Source organism: Epinephelus moara, chromosome 10 (genome assembly GCF_006386435.1).
Source record: "Epinephelus moara isolate mb chromosome 10, YSFRI_EMoa_1.0, whole genome shotgun sequence".
NCBI lineage: Eukaryota > Metazoa > Chordata > Actinopteri > Perciformes > Serranidae > Epinephelus > Epinephelus moara.
Genome location: NC_065515.1, coordinates 26,712,932 through 26,730,932, shown reverse-complemented (window position 1 = coordinate 26,730,932; position 18,001 = coordinate 26,712,932). Strand labels below are relative to the sequence as shown.

The 18,001-nt window shown below is 41.9% G+C and overlaps 1 protein-coding gene across 3 annotated transcripts in view; it reads left to right on the top strand.

Moving 5' to 3' along the window:
- Nucleotides 1-18,001, top strand: part of ddah1 (dimethylarginine dimethylaminohydrolase 1) — a 95,559-nt gene that overhangs the window by 49,715 nt on the left and 27,843 nt on the right. Inside the window, exon 1 of one of the 3 annotated variants that reach the window (XM_050054752.1) lies at nt 9,015-9,155. The exons of the other annotated variants lie outside the window; for them this stretch is intronic. The gene's annotated coding sequence lies outside the window, so the exon portion shown is untranslated. Of the gene's footprint in view, nt 1-9,014; nt 9,156-18,001 lie in introns of those variants that run through there. 3 annotated transcript variants of the gene reach the window in all.

Genomic DNA, 18,001 nt, shown 5'->3' with positions numbered 1-18,001 from the left:
CACAGTTGCCTGACGCAATGTTTAAAAGGTGCAGATAGGTGCAGTGTCACTGTGTGTTTGTGTGCTAACAGGTAACATACATCAACATTTCACTCAGATGAGACAGTCTTGAACCCTGCAGATGCTCACATTTTGCATTTGCACCTACAGAGTAATCTGGAGTGAAGACACACTCGCACAGGAAAACATGTTGTTTTCACTTACAAGTGCAGCCGCAGTCAAGTTTGCACATAGTCATGCATTCTTTGTTAGCTTAAGTTTCCATGTTGAAGCAAAGGCTCAGCCGGGGGCTATTTTCCTACCAGCTTCGCTCACCCAATGAGGTCACACCATCCAGAATCTTGGGAATGTGAAGAATGGCCAGGTTTAAGAGCTTCTGAACAGCACTATATGTTATCAGATGGAAGGGGGCTGATTGAGAGGGGAGGTCGAAATGTGATCCACTTCTGTAACGGTAAAATGAAGGAGGGGGGAGGGAGTGACACACTTACTTCATTTTATAGCTTCTTCTCTAATCTGTGATCCACGCAGGGCAGATGCCAGGACTTCACTTTAATACTGCTTCGTTTTCATTGTTATAAATCTGATGTGGAGGCAGTGAGGTCATTACATTATTCTGACACTAAAAGGAGGATTCAAAACTGCACTCTGAGTTTATCAGAAACAAATTAAGTGAATGTCCTAATTTAACCCCAAAACAGCTATAGATTATGTTTTCTTACTCATGAGATCAAATGCTCTTTGAAACTGCTCAAGTGAACTAGTTTGTAACAAAGCCACATGCTGGTCAACCTTCAGATTGATGTTTTCTGTGGTGAAATAGATCATTTGGACTAATTCAGTCTAATCCAGTGGGTTGCGGTCCAAAAGTGGATCGCGGGCCCATCCTGAATGGACTGCAAGTGACTTGCAAATGTGTAAAGTTTGTAAAAACGAAAACACTTTATTTTTAGTACAGTAAATGTCCAGCACAGAGCTTTTATTTTGAAGTGCCATTTTCTGCTGTAGAGTGGGTGACTAACTGACAGCTACTTGACAGAGACAACAAACTAGGTCAACGACATGGCCAACCGTGAGTGACTGTGGCTCGGAGGTAGAGCGGGTCCACCAATCGGAAGTTCAGCGGTTCAATCCCCAGCTCCTCCAGTCCGCATGTCGCATTTGATACTGAACTTTAACTTGCTCCGGATGGCTGTTCCATCGGTGTGTGAGTACATGTGAATGGTTACTGAGTAGCAGTCACCAGTGTGTGACTGTGTGTGGATGGGTGAAAGTGACCAGAAAAGTGCTATGCAATTGCAGTCCATTTAACCGCAAGTGTAATGCTTAGTGTATTTAACTATGGGAACTCAAACTAATGACTAAGGAGAAATCTGAACCCTGTGGTTGGACCAGTTGGGAACCACCAGTCTAATTTTATACAAGAACACCTTTGTAAGATGAGCAATTGACTGAAGTTCAGCTCCAGTCTCAGCTAATGGGTCCTTGTTTTTCTGGGGCAAAAACAGTCCTAATGTTTGTTGTACACCGTACAGTACGGCTGTGACTAATTACTAAAGTCCCAAAGATCTTTAATTTAATGTCAAATATTGTCAAAGAAAAGCAGCAAATCCTCATATTTCAAAACTTAAAACCACTTTACTGGAAAATTACTAAAGAATTACACACTAAATTGATAATCAAATTTTCTGTTGTTCATTTATGCCTAAACTAGGGCTGCACGATATCAAAGAAACATACGGTGATGTTAAATATTGCAATGACGATATGATTTGCGATAAATACACAAACATTAAAGTAAACAGTTTTAATGTCTTTCTGCTTTAAGTTGTTGCTACAGACAATGAATAGCCTATGCACACTGAATTTAAAGAAATGAAATGCAGTGATATTGATATGTTTTCAATGTAGTGAGTCCCCAGGACCCACAGGTGGTCATTTGAGTGGGTTGCATGATTGTAGTGTTAAACTGATGTTTGATGTTACATGGTTCTAATTATGGTTGTATTCATATATGTTGAAAATGTACCTGAAAATTCAATAAAATCCCAAATCTGAAAACTTAATTTACAAAACCACATACAGTAAAGTCTGTAGAATATCCTACATCTTCTTGAATTCAAGTGTGTTTTCTGAACCTTAAAAGACAAGGTTATTGTCTACCAGTGTTCCCCAGAGACCTCCGTGCAGCCCTGCCGTCTTTACTAGGAAACAGTGTCGCACCGAGCTTCAGAGAGCCGGGGATGAGAACAGGTGGGCAGGCGGACAGGTGTCAGATCTGTGCAGAGCACCAATACAGAAACACTGACACAGAATGATAATAAGATCCAAAACACAAGTTTCACTCTCAGTGGTTTCTGTGACATGAGAAATACTTTCAGAACTAGTAGGCTTAAAATCACTTGACATCCTGTTTCAATGTGGATTAGTTGATCACAACTCCCTCGCATATATTGACATGCAATGCGTGAATGCATGGCATATGTAAATACGCTATTTATCACAGTTGAAACAGTCTATCGCGATACCTTTATTGCGTATGTTGGTAAATTTTCCATATATTGAGTAGCCCCAGGCTAAACAATTAATTGACCAGTCACTTCGGCTCTACCACGCAGCATGCAGATGTCAGTTAATGTCAAGTCTGGAGATGATATATAAACTCTCAGTCTTACATGTAGAAGACTGTGTGCAAATTCCACAAGAAAGATTATTTTCATAGTTCAGATTTTTCACATTGTTGAAACTATCCTGTAACTCTTGGAGGGTAAGTCTTCCAGGTGGTGATTCATCTCTTGAATCAGAGAAGAATCAGTATGCAACACAAAACACTGAGTCTAAAGAATGTCTGTGTTTCAAAAGCAAAGTGTCCAATAAAACAGAACTCTGCATTACTGAAAATAAGCAGGTACATACTGAATACTGAATCTCTGATGAATTAGGCTTTTCATTGTTTTTGTTATCTTTGTAAAATCCTCTGAGTCAGGGGTTTATTATCTATAATGTATTCTAATCATTATGAAACCTGCCCAGTTATTTCCTGAAAGACGAGATGTCCCGATGTCCAGACGAGCAGAGAGGGTGGAGGCAAGGGGGATCAGAGTTGGTAGTCTGTATGTTTTTTTGACGGGGCTCAGGCGGAGATGCTTGCTATTCCCTCAAGTGTCTGGAAAGTGTGCCGTTTCCATTACAGTCTGTCTCGTTTCTCTGTAGCAGTGGCGATGTTTTTGCATGGAGGCCCGAGGGTAAGAGGTGAGCTCTGTGGCCTTGTGAGTCCGGGCCTCAGTGGTGCGAGGTGAGCGAAGGAGTGGCTGTGGCCCTCCTAGACACACACATGGGTTACATGTGCAGCTTCAAAGACATAGCTGGACGGGCCTGACTGCTGGCAGCCTGTTATCACTGACAGGAAAGCAGAGGGAGGCTGGTTTCAGACAGAGTGAGCTACATGATTCGGGTGGTCAATTTGAGGAATGATAGGCTCACTGTTTTGCTAGTTGGCAGACTGACTAACATGCTAACAGGCAAGCATGCTAAATGGCATGCCTTGATGTTTCCTTTTTAATGCATTCATTCATTCATTTTCCATAACCGGACAAAGCCCACGCTGACAAGGGGAGAACATGCAAACTCCACACAGAAGGGCTCCCCCACCCTGGGTTTGAACCTGTCCACAGAATAAAAACAAGTCCAAATGTCACTCCTTTTAGCTCTGATTTTGGTCTCCACCATCTCTTGAAGGAAACATCTGGCACTTAAGTTGCTTAAAGTGCCAATGTGTTCACCAGCTAGTTGTTAACTTTGTCTGCTGTTTGGTGCTGAGCAAGTAGTGTGAAGTGTTTCTTTAAGAGCTTTTTCACTGAAAACAGCAGCCAGAAACGTCGCTATGACAGCGACGAGAGTGAACCAAAACAGTTAAGTTGCAGGCCGGGCAACAAAACAATGACGTGAGACTTACTATAAAGCTCAGTTAAACCAAGAGAAGCTGCAGATTCAGGTGATAATCCTCTGTATGTTTATCAATATGAGCAACCCCTTTCATATTATCACATTGTTTTCATGTCATCATGTGATACTTGATAGACACTTAAAGTGAACAATTAGCTATTAAAAAAAGTCCTTAGCATTCTGAAAGTTTTGTTCTTTTTAGTTTTAAAGTAAGGCCTGCTACTTTTATGACTGAGAATAGAGCTGTCAAATGGTTTTGTTCTAAGGGCATATCTAAAAGAAAAAATTATTATTTTAAGTGTTCAGTTGTCTCTGCTGTTTTACACTTTCAGGACACTTAGTTGGGAAGTGCATTGTGAATTTCACTGACATATATTAATCTCAATCTGTAGCAGTAAGTTTGCTTTTATTGTCTTCCTGGCACTTCACACCAGTGAAGTAAAAATCATGTGGATTGTCACACTGTCAAAGAAAACAAAAGGTGTGCACAGAAGTCCTATGTAAGTGCTCAAATACTGATGAAGCACAGAGTATCCTACACTCAGCTGGAGTGCTCTTGATGCTTCTTACTGCGGAGGTGGCGATCACACTGGTCGACAGTACCGGCGTGATTTTCATTTTCTGATTCGGTGTTCTGCGGCAAAACAGAGACTGGCAAAGAAGTGGTGCATTAGTTCCACAATGCTTCACTTTCATCAAAAACCAGAAGCTTTTTATCTTTTGTCTGCTTGTAGTGGATTTGCTCTCATTTCTACAGGTTTCCATCACTCATCTCCTTATTTCCACTGCACTTAGTTACTAGCTATGCAGTGAGCTGCTTCAGTTTTAAGATGTAAAAGTAATCAACTCAAAGGATTTGATGCTCCAGTTATTTTTGCACAGGGCCAACGGACTGGTTCAGACATTCACTAAATGCTACAGGGTTGACTGTGCAGGTATGCTGTGTCAATGAGGTCATTTAGTTGTTGAATTGAACCTGTGGCAGAAAGCAAAACAATAATCTGTGGTGTCATAGAACCATCCCCTCGCAATCAGAGACAGCTGAAGATGCTTTCACAATCCTGGGCATGCACTTGTGCTGTGCCTAATTACTCCCAAAGTAACCTCCAAAGTAGTTATTGATTGTGATGAAACCTGACTTAAAATTGACTCAAGAATTACTGGCTACAGGGGAAGTTGATTTTGATAGCTTTGGACAGGCTACTGTGAGGATCAGAAACCAAATTGTATCAGCAAGACAACAAAAATATCAGTAATCCTGAGCATCCATGCACATTTCAAAGAATGTGCCGGGGTGCAACAAACAACCAAAAGCTGACATGTAAACCCTCTAAATATTCACAGTATCAGCTACAGTGCTGTCTGGAGACACACCTGAGACACTGCAGAGATTTACCTTTGTAAAATAATGCTATTTCTAAAATTAAAAAATGATCCAGTCATCCTCTCAGACTCGTGCTTCTCTGTACACAAGGCCTGTTCAATACTTCCAACACATCATCATGCAGAGTTTCCTCTCTCACTGCTAAATCCCTGCAGTATGGTTAATTCCACATGCTTCTCTTCTATTATACTTTAAAGGAAGATCCCTGGATCCAGCCCTGCTGGTTAACATTAGCACCTGACCTCTTGTTTCATGCTGAAAGGAGGAAAAAAATCTTTCTGGGAAAGCCCTTCATTAACATTTATGGGAAACCTTTTGGCCCATCTTGTTCTTTTTCCCTTTCAAGATTAAAAGACATAGTCCTTTTCCTCATTTTCCATACCGGCCCCTCCCATACATCTAACTTCACATTGCTGTTTTGGGAAATCCCTCATAATGGGCAGTTAGTCTGTACTTTGCCTGGCAAACTCTACTTTTTTCCCCTTTGGGAACATGTCCATTGCATTCTTTGGAAATCGTGGGTGTAACCGTGTGGTATGATGGTGTTTTCTTTCAGCAGAACGCACTGTGTTTCCATGCTGTTTTTAGTATTCTGGACAGAGCAGAGAGGAACAACCGCTGGAACACCTCAACAATGACAAGAATGCAGATATGAGGAGATATAAACAGATTTTTCTTGCAATCTAGACAGTATGCGTGGCTTCAAAGGGCGGTCAGATACTTGGGTTATATAAGCTCGCAGCCAAGTTCAGGTTTGCTTTTTTTTCTCTCTGATATTCAGAATGTCAACAGCTTGAACAAAAACAGTATCAGAGAACAGGGTGGGAGGAATTTTTGAGAGAAGAGAACTTGTCAGTCACACTCCTCATATCCAGTGAGGTCAAAATTCTCTGACTGTGACTCGCCTTATCCTCCCTCCTTATTTCTGTGGCTTCCCTGACCTCTGAGCCGGGGGTTCCTCTTTCTCTCAGCAAGCCAGCACTATACACTAAGAGGACTCCCTGCGTGGGAGGGAAGAGAGAAGGAGAGAGAGAGAGTCGGGGAAGCCTTCAACCAGAATTTCATTTTAACGTGACTCATCCAAACTCTCCGCCTCCTTTCTCGGCCCTTTTTGTAGCTGTACCCTGCCTTTACACTGAATTGAAAACACCAAACATATCTGTTCTCCTCCCCTGGAAAAAAGCCACGGTAGGTCAGGCTTCGGGCCGCAGAACTCCAGGCAAACCTTCTCAGAGTGTGTTTGGTTGGACATTCCATTCTGTGGCACACCTTGGGCCTCACAAATGTTGAAACAGCTTAAATATGTGGGAGCTCTGGGTATTTTCGCTTTGGCTTTCCAGGGGCCTCAACCCATGGAATAAAAAAACAAACACAATGGGGAATCCTACTTGAACCGTCTCAATTGAATCATCTTTGGTACACGTGACACGCATGCCAAGTTTTGATTCTGTGAGGGTAATAAGAGTCGGTTAACCGCAGTCCTTGGAAAGCCTGACAGGTTATGGGAAATGATTTCTGGTGACAGTTGTCAGGCATTCCACTTTCCATTTAACTTTTAGTTCCCATTGTCAATCCTAAACCATATGTACTTCCACAAAACCTCCCTGGCAGATGTCTCCTGAAGCATATTACTATCTTACATAAGTTCATCCCATTTCCGAATGTCATTCACTGCAGTCTGATTTGATTGTTCAACAACAGCTTCTGGAAATTTCAGGCAGCCCACACTTTGTTTCCAGCGCCTTAAAGGGACATTCCACTGTTAGTAAGTTTTAGCTACAACAAGGGCTGTCTCACCCAAATTACTCTACACATTTTCTCACTTTTTATTGTGTAGGTGTTCCATATCTGAATCTAGGGTGTCATTTGTAAAAATTGTAAAATCCTAAGAAGCAGTTTTTTTGTAACTAGAATCTCTTGAGGGTTCTGATGCAACTCCTATGCAAAAGAAATGTGTGGGGCTCACAGTATTAAAAAGAAAAGCAACAGCAGCTTGTTTTTCCAGAGACAGTGTCCCTGTTGCTCAGGATAATCCATTGAACACATCAACAGTTTTCACAGAGACTACTTCTTCAGTAGAAAGCAGCTCCAATGAAAACAGTGGGCTCTGTGGATTATCTCCAGTAACCAGGTTGTTGGTCTGGAGAGACACATTGCTTTTCAGGTTTTTGCAATTCATTTTCTTATGCTTTGAGGACCTCAGACAGGAATCCATTCACCTCCATTGTATTGGGTTGGTGCCAGTGGCAAGATATGTATTCTTATAATTTGAGTACACTTCCCCTTAAACTACAAATTATGTATTTTCTGCATTTTGGCTAACCATTTATATAGCTTTAGAATTTATGTGCTTATTAATGTGCTTTTGCCACCTTTCCAGATATCCTTTGGCTTCCATTCATTCCTGTACATTACAAAAATCAATTAACAAAATGGTGATTGGTTTAAAAAGGCCTAAACCTCATTACTTGAAAGTGGTTGTTATTTGAGCAAAAAAGTGGCAGAGCTTGATGTTTAGTATGATGGATTACACAAGCCAAATAAGTTTCAATCAATAGACTTTCATATTGTTTATAAACGAATGGAAACCAATGGATGGCTTCATGGTTGGAAAATACATTCAGATTTTCATTCCAAGGTTTTACATGGGTTGCAGAGTGTTTAGTTGTCATGTGAAGTGTACTTGAACATGGAACTAAAACATGGAAAACCTCCAATATTGTCCTTTAAATACTATAAACACCACAGTGCTATATGGCCGCCTGCTCACACGCAGACTTTATACTTAGCACGTGGAGTGATTGACATACACACTGTGCTCACCTTGAACTCCCAGCCTCATCACCCTTTCACGAAAAGTGTGGGTGGTCCAGTGTCTGTCAGCTCAGGTAGGACAAAGGTCATGGCGAGTAGTGTTTCCCACTCGGTTTCCCTCGAGGAAAAAAAAAGAAAGAAAGAAGAAAGGCAATACAGCTTCTTTTCTGTGTATGTTGTTCTCAATATGGCTCGCTATAATGTTGATATATGACTTTTCACTGATTTGGCCATTATTGTTTTATTGCTTTGGATAATAACACCAGGTAAACAGCTCAAGTGTAAACCTCAGTTTATCAGAGAAGAGCTGAGGAGCTTTATAGCCCTTCTTAAAATGTTGGAGGAGAATGGAACGACCTTTACCCGAGCTAGCACTCACAGTGCGTGCATTAGGGCTCCAATCTTTGGAATATTTCACGTTTTTTTTCCAATTGATGTCATACAGCACAGGAAATGGTGGTCGTAAAAGCATTTTATTAATGTTGCTTGTCGGTGGTATAGAGCAGAGCGACCTGGAGGGCAAGCAAGCTGTTCGTCTTGAGTACAAACACCCATTGCTGACGTCCAACCAGCCTGCATTGCAGCAGTGTTTGTGAAGAGTTGCCAGGATTTTTTCCTAAAAAAACAGCAATTCAGCTTGAATTCTTGGATATTAGTGTAATGTGTAGTAAATCCTCCCTACTGTGATAGCTACATTTTTACATAGTTTTTGATACGATATTAATTTTATCAGACTGGTGCAGCCAGGGAAGGGTGAACTGTAATTCTCCATGAGGTAGGTGAGTTTATTGGCTTTCCCCTTGTTTAGGTATAGAGGTCCAGCCTGTTGGGGTCAAACCCAATAAACATGGAGGAGTCGGTGCCAAGTGGAGATGTATTTACTGAAGCCCCCTCTGTTTTTCCCCATGGTGGAGGCTCACATCTATTCGTAACCAGCAGCCTCCATCCCTCTGCTCTCCAGCAGTTCCTAGCCTGCAGCTCTCCTGTATTTGTGGAGCCGTCACAGTGAGAGGTAGGCAGCAGACACATTCTTTACAGCCCCGCTGATTGGAGAGAGCACTTTATTTGCTCTGGGACAGTCTCATATTTCTGTTTATTTTTGCTGTACTCGACTCTGCTCGGGTGTCTCTATATGCGAGTGTGCACTGTGACCAGCAAAGTGTTACAGTACAGATGTTACTGAAGTCACTCCTCCTTTATTTATGATGTTCCTTAATACTTCCTGTTTGCATTTTCCATCACTGTACATTTAATAATAATAATATTGCATTTTATTTATGGACACCTTACAAGACGCAGTTAGAAAACAAGAGGGAATGTATCCATAGATCATAAAATCAAGCAATTCTGTAATATATGATAAAAGTTAATAAAACAACCAGACAAAAATCATAGTTATAAAAATTAGGTATAAAATCATTATCAGTGCATGTCTCAATATGTGTGTCACCATTAAATCGGACCAGATATGCCAGCTTGAAAAGGTGTGTTTTCAGACAGGGTTTGAATGTGGAAAGGGAGTCGATATTGCAAATGTCATTGGGGAGAGAGTTCCAGTGGAGGGGGGCAGAACGGGTGAAGGCTCTCGAACTCATGGTGGTCAAGCGGGCAGGTGGTGATGTGAGTTGGATTGCAGAAGAGGATCTAAGAGTACGGGAAAGTGTGTAGATTTGAAGGAGTTCAGACAGATAAGAAGGGGCTTGATTATGACGGGCCTTAAAGGTGAGAAGCAGAATCTTGAAATCGATGCAATGGTTAACAGGAAGCCAGTGAAGCTGCTGCAGAATAGCGAACATACTGGCGGCTAAATTCTGGACTAACTGGAGTTTATGAAGACACTTGAAAGGGAGACCAAAGAGGACAGAATTGCATGATCAATACGAGTTAGAACCAAAGAATGAACGAGGATAGCAGCGATTTGAGGTGTGAGTGACGGGCGAAGATGATTATTTCGTAGATGAAAGTGATGCAGACTGAGTAACATTATTTATATGGGCCCAGTTACTTCTAATTCCTGCCGTATTTGCTGCCCTGCTTAGCAGTATGCAGGGTCCTCTTTCCTGATAACAGATGATCTCAGAGGTTAAGAGTGTTATCTAAGAGTGATTCTACATGCCCTATTCAGCGGAGGCGCTCCTTAATCTGTAATCATTTCTAAGAACCTCTGTACTTACAAGGCTCATCAGTGACTCACTGCAAATCTACAAGAATGTGTTAAATGTTTTATGATCATGTCAGCTTTACAACTCATTTAGAAACTACAACCTAGATCTCTGGAGTTTCAGTCTCTTGGAAGTAGATAGTTTTATATAACAAACCTTAGTTAAACCTTTTTACAAAAATGAGAAAACACGTATCTGTGTCTTCACATAGTCTTTTGAATCATCACTCCAGCACCCAAATTGAGACCCATGGTCATTGAAAGATTTCTAATGAGAGGTAATTTTGGTATTCTCTTTCAATTTTGATTTTCCATCTAAAATAATAAAAAGAGCAGCTAATGAAGAGGCACTAGAGCATTAATAGAAAAGTAATTACGGAGAAGTCTTTATATCTGCTTAATGAGTCTCCACACAGCCTACCTTCCACATTTTTATGTGCAATTACATGAAGGATACAGCAGCTTTTCTCAGCTCTCTGAAATGCAATTACCTCTCACACACAGACTATGTATGCTCTTACAAAACTGAAGACACCCCATTTAACAATCAGAGGCATAATGCCCTGCACTTCCACTTTGTTCCTCGCTCTCTGTTCAAATGATTTGTGTAATCCTGGCCTTGCTGCTATCTCTCACCATTCAGCTGGCTGTAAATGTGTCCAAAGCAGGACTGTAGTGTGGCATTTTCCTCCTCAGAGCCCTGATATCCTGGGAGCCCCAAGTGAAAGCATTCTGACAGTGCAGTCGGTTTGGCTGAAACAGCTCTTTTTACTGGGGCAGCCTGCCAGATCCTTGTGGTCGATGTGGTGCGAGGGTCTCCAGATCTGCTACTGTTAACTATGCACGGCACGCCTTCACATTGACCTACTTCTCAACATTTATGTAATCCTAAAGCTGATTGGGAGGGATGTCATGGCTTGGTTAACCACAGGTATGTTCCAACATACACCAAGGATTTGTTTGGATAACACAAGGACAGGCCATGGAGGGTTTGTTTTCTCTTGGCTACCACTAAATGAGTTGTTGTCATTTCATACTTTAGTTACAGGCTGTGACAGTGTAAACCATCGCAGTTAGTTCCCTGTAAGAATGTAATGTTTGACCACCATGACAGCATCAGACTGGGCCCTTTTTTTTCCATGTACGCACCCACCTGTGTGACTCATGTACCAGTGCTTTGTGTGTCCTGTATGATTACCATTCCTGTGAGACTGACGGGAAAGAAATCATTAAGTACTGATTTCCGATAAGAGAACTTCGCACTTTCAGAATTTTTCTGTGTGCCTCCTCTATCTGTTTAGTGTGCCTGTCTGTGTGTGTGCATGTGTGGCTGTGCAATGGAGTGTAAGAGGTGTATGAGTGTAACAATAGTCAGAACCCCATTACAGCTTCTGTAGATTTTCTCCCTCATGGCTGCCATTTATTCAAGCCTTCAGGCGCTCTTTCTAAAGAAGCACTCAGTGAAACCGCTGCCCCTGGCAAACCTTTGACAAATCTATAATTGAGCCATTTAATCGCACTTACTGCTCTCAGCAAACAAAGGGAATCATCTCTCTGCTTCCTCCATGACGTCAGATACTTAATACCTAAAAGGTTCAGATAGCCTTATCCAACTTGTTGCTGCATAGCTAATGAGGTTCGTGCATTTATGTCAAATTCCGCTTGGTCGATTGCCCTGAAATGCAGCCATTATTCCCATTCTGTATTCCATTGGTCTTTGAACTTTCCTCAGTCTGCATTAGGCCTCAGCTATCTGTTACGATCATCTCCTGCGTCCTGGGTGTCCAGCCAAACCCTCAGCTATGACGCACAGGACTCACTGTTCAAACTTGTGCCCATGTGTCAACACAATCAAGTCACTTTTTTTTCTTTGTTTGTACACATAGCTCTTTGAGTCAGTGGACTGCAACATTTGACAAACTGTTTATGTTTCAAGTCCTTTTTACATTCAGGGAGAGGCCTCAATGCTGCAGTCATTTTTATATTAACTAGAAGGGCACTCAGAGAGTGCAGACCCCTGCTGAGGCCAAATGCCTGATTTCACACTGTTAACTAAAGTAAAAAAAAGTAATTTGTGTTTTCTCCCCTACTATTCAGATCCACTCCAACATTTAATAGCTTCTTCCTGAGGTCATACTACCCTCTTCCACCAAGTTTAAGGAAAATTTGCCAGTAGTTTTTTATGTATTCCTGCTCAACCAACCAAACCAAATCTTCTTGGCGGCAATAACAATGTATCAAACTACTTAGTAGTGTAGTAGTGTAAGAAGAAGGGTCGCTCACTGTGATGACACCAATTATCACTCAACTCTGCTGTCCATCTTAGCTCTACGGAAATTGATAGCATTTTCTAGCTCATTATTTTGGTTTTGCAGCCCACAAATTTACTAGTTTTGCATCGTTCTTAATGGTCCCATCAATCATCACCTGTTTCTAGCTGAAGCAAGAGCTGATTTGAACAAAGTTACTCTCACAAACCACTGTACACTGCTCTGTACACTGCACTGTATACTGCCCAAATCCAAACAGCAGACAAACAAAGTAAGCAACTAGCTGGTGAACGTAGGATTCCTCAGGAGTTGGTGGAGACAAAAACAGAGCTAAAAGGAGAAGGAATTAGCCCCTCTTAAGTTCCACCCTTTTTTTGCTCTGTGCTCCAATAATGTTTGAGTAAGCCTGGAACATGGCAGAGCCTCAGTCAACTTTCCCCTTCGTCCAAGAAGCTCGAAGCTAATGTCTCTTTGTTCATATTATCTATGTAAGGTGTCACCCTTAAGTAACTTTCTAGTAAAGGGAGACTAATGTTAGGTCACCACCATGGTCTGTATTCAGCAATAAATACATAAAGTACTTTACTGATCGTCACACTGGTAAAAGGGGAATCATGCCCAGCAGTACAGCAATGTTGACTGATAGTCTTGTCATCCTCTGTCTCTACTTCTTTCTGAGATCGGAAGCCTCAGTTGGCATTGTTTTGCCTACTTCAGAAAATTTAACATTGTGAATATATCCTTCCATCGCATACTTTAGTCCTTGCTGTCTGCTTCTTGAAGCTATACTGCTTAACTCCCAGAAACAGATATACACAGTGGCACCGGCTAAATAGAACCAGCATAGACATGTTTCTTTTTGTGAAGCTTGTCTGACTTGAACTTATGAATGACCAATTGTTGGACTCATATTTGCCAGAAACACGACTGTAGACAAATGCTAATGTTGTTCCGTGTCTGCTAGATGTGTAAATAGGCCAGTGGTTTCCAAACTTTTGGAGATCATGGCACCCCTCCAGAGGACATTTTTTGCCATGCCACCCAACCTACAAAATAGCATGCATGTATGTACACAGGTGACCAAATCACTGCTACTGCCTCTTTTTTGGTCTTAGCCAACCAAATACTATTGAATTTCATGTACTTTTTAAAATTCACAAACTGCATCTGATAGCTGTCATTTAAAGAGGTTGACCTCCTTGCGTGTGAAGCTCGGAGGAATGCTGTGTCCCCATTATGTTGGAGCGTGGGACTCTGTTGCCGGGTGTAGGGAGGCTAGGATGACCTTCAGGAATGCTATTGTTGTGTACTCGATTCCCTCTCCAAATGCACTGTGCTCTATCAGACTGATGGTCCTTTTTAGCAGAATGCGATATCAACGGGTACCAGGGGCGAGAGAATGGAGAGGGGGTCCATAAAAAGCCCCAAATAAAAGGCTGTTCTCTCTGCTCCGTCTCCCCTGTCCTGTGATGGAACGGCAGGAATGTGGCAGGCAGACCGACTGGATCTCAGAGCCGTCAGCCCCTAATGAATTTTAAAAGGCCTTTTTCATTCAAAGCAGGGTGCTGGCTAACAGCATGTCGCCTGGCCAAGCACTCAGGGGAGAAAGGGGAGAGAGGAGAGAAGAAGAGAGGCGCATAGAGGCTCGGAGGGAGAGGAGAAGGAGGTGCTGGCAAAGTGAGTTGGCACCTAGGCAGGGTGGGGTATTGGATGTCCCTCACAGTGAGAGATAATAGGCCACTCTGCATGAGAAGCCACTGTAGGAGCATTCTTGACCCTGCCACGAGGGTCTGAAGAGAATAGAGGGAATGTGAGAGACAAAGAAAGAAAGAAAGAACGACAGTTAAGGAGGAGAGAAAGAGAATAAGGGCCAGAGAGGAGAGACAGACCTACTAAAGACAGTGTATTCTGACAAAAAAGAAACTTGAAATGTCTGCACCCGTTGAAGGAATTGTTTGCCACTTCGGGAAATAGACTTACTCGCTTTCTTGCCCAGAGTGAGAGAAGAATATCGATGCCACTCTCATGTCTGTACAGAAACATGAATCTACAGCCAGCAGCGGTTAGCTTAGCACAAAGACTGGAAAAGGGGAAACCACAAGCCTTTCTTGCTGTGCAAACATAAAATTGGTATCAATTGTATTCTCTAATACTTGACAAGAAAGCAAATAAGCATTCGCCAAACTGTTCCGTTAAAGGCTACCACAGCTTAACAGTACATTAATCTCTACTGTATGCAACCTTTTGTCACAAAGATAATGAGCACTTTAACTTCCACAAAGCATAGAGGTGAGGAAGTATTGACAAAGACATATCTGACTCAATGATTGATGAACCTGAAATTGGCGACTGTACCCAGTGGAGGGATTTACTCTTTTGTAAATGCAGCATGAATCACATAGGGGAACATTAACTTCAAGTTTAATCTGCTGTAATTAGCAGTGTATCTGTGGGGAGCTGTTAAGGCCTTACAGTGGCATACTAAGTGTTTTGTCAATCATGATTACAGCACTTAACGCTCTGACACAACCTATGGCAAAACATGCATTTGTTTTGTTAGACTGACACAGGTGAAGCTGGCTGAAGAAGAAAGGAGACTTTAATGTAAATTACATTTATTGGTTGCTTTATTGGAGGAATTTTTTGGAGAACGGTGTGATCCATCCATTTAGCTGTCATTGGCATGGGGTCAAAGAAAAGTGGAATATGGTTATTAAAAAAAATCCTCAGATTTAAAATAACAAGAGATATCAGTGATTGTAAGGGGTCATGTCGGAACAAAGTCCTCATTGAACTTTGAAGTAGATGTGTGAGAGCAGGAAAAATATGCACTCCTGCCAACTATGCACAAGTATATAGGTTATTTGCTTCAGTGAATCCCTGTTTCTGCTACAACATGCTGATGGCAGCGTTCAAATGTGCCGAAAAGTACATGAAGAATGCAGGTCAAGAGTGTGATGGTATCAGGAGGGTTTTCTTGGCTTACGTCAGGCCTGTGAGTGCCAGCTGGGAATTGCTGAAGCACCACAGCCAATGGGAAGGTTGTAGCTGAGCAGGTGCATCCCTTTATGGCCATCGTAAACTTTGAATATTTCCAGCACAAACAAGAATTGCTCCAATAAGTTGCGCGCGGTCCCAGGATCTGAAGCCAACAGGGAATCATTTGGGATGAGATGCAGTGCCATGTAGCGTTTCTGCTTTACCTGTGCATTCCCCGTTGGACTGTTTGGGACTTTGAATGCATGCTTTTATGAGCAAAATGGACCTATTTCTGTTAAAATGAAATATGTTTACAGATTACTTTTGGTACCACCACACAGAAAATAAAATCATGTGTGCCTTAAATCCCACACAGCCCATGCTTACCTGTCCAACTGCTCTGAGTCTGCACCCACAAAACTTCTGGAAGGCATATGTGGGTCACACTTGGTGCTGATGCAAAATGAAAGTTTAGGTCATTGGAAACTGATGTTGGTGTAGACTGGATGATTCAGCCGCTTGGCTCTAAAGCCATGGATTGATATTACACAAAGTCTGCTTTGTGAGCAGTTTAGTTAAGTGATTATTCTAGTTTTTCTTGCAGAATTTGGGCAACAGCCTTTGTTTAATTATAGTTAGTGATGAATTACAATAAGTGTGTAATTTATCTTTGCGTAGTCCGTGTATGCCTGACCATTCACAAACTGTATACACTAGACCATTACATCACGGCACTCAATCTTCTCAGTACGCACGTTTAGAGGGAGGAACTGCAGTAAAAATGGGGTGACATGGTAATTTTTCATGATCCTTTTCAAATGTAGTTTGTCGTACTTTTTTTTTCAGCCCCAGTATTTGTGCTTTGTCCACATCTTATTTTCTCTGCGCACTAAACATCTCGCCCAGACTCACATGCTACATTATTTTTGGTCCGTGTGGAAAGACAGCCTAATTGATGTTCTCTACCACACACACACACACACACACACACACACACACCCACGCCCACACCCACACCTACACACACACACACACACACACACACACACACACACACACACACACACACACACACACATCAGACACTGCAGATATCACGCTGTTGCCTATGTATAGGAGCCTTTACGTTTCACATTGGGGGGGGCTGAACAGCCTTTGGGTCACATCACCTCTAGTGATGTCAGAGGAAATGCCAGAGAGATGAGGTAAAGAGCTGCAGATTCCTGGGCAGACGGCCGCTGTGATAGTGGAGGCTCCAGTGAGCTAGAGGAAGAAAGGAAATAGCAGTGGCTGATAATGATGGTGGACACAAAGCACAGTGTGTAAAAATGCGTGTGGCCTTGTGAGGAGAGGTGTTTTGCCAAGATGGATTTTCTTAAATTAATGTGCTCAATGTGATCTACACAGGGTATTAAATATTAAGTCCTTGCTCTACAGCTTTGTTGTGCAAATCTGCCCTTGCTGAGGGGCACAGACATGCCTTGTTTTTAATATATGAAATGTTTGAACTGGCTGAGGTTTCCTCGCAATCGATGAATCAGTGATTGAGCAGGAATTACCTTGCTGGGACCGCCTACGATAACATGACGATCAAACATCTTAAGCTTAAGTTCTGTCAAAATCATCTGAATTATTTACTTCCTCAGAATCTGACTCAACCTTTACTACCCACTCATCATTCCTACAAACCAAAGCTACAAAGAAAGCAGAGAGTTCCTCGGCGGCACCTTGGCTTGCCTTTGCTTCGCACGAAAACAAAAAAAACGAGAGGGATTAACCGTTACCTATACTTAATATGCTGCTTGCTGTTGCGGTCAAAGCTTTTAAGAAACCACTAATGAATTTGTGAACCCAGTTCCTTGGAAGGACGTTGTGTTCTTCCTGGTTAACTGAACTAGAAATGTGAGCAGAGTTCCCGCAGTGAGGATGAAACATGGAGGAGGAACATTTAATTATCCTGTGGGATTCCACTGTCTGTTTACTGGAAAGTGAAAAGATTGGAAATGTGCCATTGTGGTTGTGAGCCATCAAGTCATAAGGATGACTGACTGTTTAGAGAAACAGTCATCCAAACAAACAGCTGTAGAGACGAATGAATGTTAATGAATAGACACTCAGCTGCCAGTTTATTAGGTACACATAGCTTAGGGTGACCATATTTTGATTTCCAAAAAAGAGGACACTCGGCCGGCCACGACATAGCCTACTTAAATGATACTCGCAGTTTACTCAAAGATGCCTTATAATTTTAATATATTTAAAGTTTATATGTATGGATAGAAAATTCAGTTATATTACAAAATAATATCTCTCAAAGACAGAAATTCAGATAGGCCCCTATAGATAGGACACACACATACACACACACTAGAGTGTGGCGATCTGAGCCCGACAGTACCCGACGGGTCGGGCCGGGTTTGGTCAAAAATGTAGCTATAAATTGTATTC